We start from the raw sequence: 2500 nt of genomic DNA, 5'->3' as shown, positions 1-2500 counted from the left end.
CTGGATCCTTGTGGATGGTGTGGAACACAGGTCAACACTGCCTCTGAGATTGAGGACCATCTGGCCCGAGCTCATGGGGTGAAGTCGATTCTGTGGGCATGTAGGGACTGCGGGCGAATCCGGCCGAACCGCCACCAGATCGCCTGTCACTTACCTAAGTGTCAGGGGCCGGTGGCTGAGGGCAGTTTCCGGTGTGAACATTGTCCCAGGGCGTTCCATTCGGGCCGAGGCTTGTCAATGCATAGGCTACGTGCACATACCGCAATCTACTTGAGGGAAAGGCCGGTGCAAGGCGTCCGCCGCCGAGGTGTTGTTGGTTCCCACCAGAGGATGCCCGAGGAGGTCAACGAGGGGGCTCCTTTGTGCCAAGACATGCCCTCGGTCCCTGGACCGGTGGCCACTGACTCTAACACAAGTGAGAATGGAGGACGGAAAAGGTCAAAGTGCAGACTCCCGCTCACGGCCGTTCGGAGATCGGGGAGACTCAACCAGCAGAAGGCTAAGACGAGCGAACGGTTGAGAGAATCCTGGGCGATTCCCTCTACGCCCCCAGTGCCGCAGCAGATGGTCAAGGGCCGGCTTCTGGAACTCCTTAGAGCTGCGGCCGAGGGCAACGCTGGTGAGTCGGACGAGGTCCCCATTAAGGAGAGTGATTGTTGTCAGGGAGCAATCATGTCTGCCTCCTCCGAAATGCTTCGTGAGGTTGGTCCGGAGATGAAGGCCAAACCTTCGACTCGTATGGGGCGTGCTGGGCGTCCGGCCTCAGGTTCGGTCAGGCGGTGCAGGTGGAGGTACAGTGTCCGAAGAAACTTGTTCCGTCTGTATCAGCAGGATAGGGCGAAGTTGGCGTCTCTTGTCCTTGACGGGCAAACGGGTCAGATCTGCCCCGTCCCCTTATCTGAGATCACGGCTGTGTTCAAGGGTAGGTGGGGTGACGTCAGGCCGTTCCGGGGGCTTGGTGCGTTTGGTGGCCTTGGGCGGGCTGATAACTCGGTCTTCTGTGGCCTGATCACACCCACGGAAGTCATGAAAAACTTACGAGCTGTTAAGAACCGTTCCTCACCGGGTCCCGATGGCGTTACGAAATCCCTTCTCCTTGGTTGGGACCCAAAAGGTGAGAAGTTGGCGTGCATGTTCTCCACATGGCTGGTCTCTGGGACTCTGCCGGAAGTCTTTAAGAGGTGCCGAACAGTACTCATACCTAAGACCACTGACCCGGAGCGGCTCGGGGACGTCAACCAGTGGCGTCCAATTACCATTGGGTCTTTGGTCTTGAGGCTTTTCTCGCGGATCCTGACGGGTAGGATGACGGCGGCGTGCCCTATCCATCCGCGGCAGAGAGGCTTTATAGCCTCCCCTGGCTGCTCAGAAAACCTATCGGTCTTGGAGGGTGTCATGAAATTGAGCACAAGAGAAAGGTCATCCCTTGGGGTCGTATTTGTCGACTTCGCTAAGGCTTTCGATACCGTTTCACATGAGCATCTCCTGAGTGCTTTGGAACGGAAGGGGTTAGACCAACACATGCTGGAATTGGTCAGGAATTCATATGAGAACTGCACTACCAAAGTGCGATGTGCTGAAGGGTGCACAGCAGACATCGCCATTAAAGTTGGAGTGAAACAGGGTGACTCCATGTCCCCTCTCCTCTTTAACATTGCTTTGGATCCACTAGTCCAAGCACTTGAACGCGAGGGCCACGGATTTGGTGCGGAAGGGAAATCCATAACGGCTTTGGCATTTGCCGATGATTTGGTCTTGTTGAGTAGCTCATGGGAGGGTATGGTGGCCAACATTGATATCTTGGAGGCCTTCTGCGAGCTTACTGGGATGAGGGTGCAGCCCAGTAAGTGCCACGGGTTCTTTGCCGAGACCGTGGGGAAGGTGCGTTTGATTGGCAGCCGACCCCCCTGGCTGCTGGGAGGCGTGCCCATCCACCAGATCGGGCCGGGCGAGGGCGTAAAGTACTTGGGCGTGACGATCAACCCGTGGACAGGGTTGGTCTCCAAGGGTATCGGCGAGCGACTCCAGCGGTGGATAGCTGCCATCGGAGGGACACCCTTAGGCCCGATCGAATGGGTGGACCTGTTGGTCAACTATGCTCTGCCGAGGGTGATCTTTGAGGCTAATCATTGCGTGGTGTCAGACCAGGTCCTGACAGAAGTCGATGCACGCATAAGAAAGGCGGTGAAGCACTGGCTACACCTGCCAGCTTGCACAACGGATGGCTTGATATACTCAAGAAAGTCCAGTGGCGGATTGGGCATTCCAAGGTTGTCCAAGGTCGTTGCATCGATACAAGCCCGGAGGATCTACGGCCTGTTTCATTCCAGGGACGAGACAGTGCGGTGGATTGCTCGTCGAACGATAAAGTACAGAACATTCGAGAGGGCATGGCTGAGAGCTGGAGGCTCACTGGATGAAATTCCCAGCCTGGATCCCCCTGCGGAGGGGGTGGAAGTGGGAACTAGTTCAGAGGTAGGCTCCCCTGCGGAGGGGAGCA

Source organism: Epinephelus lanceolatus, unplaced genomic scaffold (genome assembly GCF_041903045.1).
Source record: "Epinephelus lanceolatus isolate andai-2023 unplaced genomic scaffold, ASM4190304v1 scaffold63, whole genome shotgun sequence".
Taxonomy (NCBI): Eukaryota; Metazoa; Chordata; class Actinopteri; order Perciformes; family Serranidae; genus Epinephelus; species Epinephelus lanceolatus.
The sequence above is the reverse complement of the archived record's forward strand: the minus strand, read 5'-3'. Positions refer to the sequence as shown.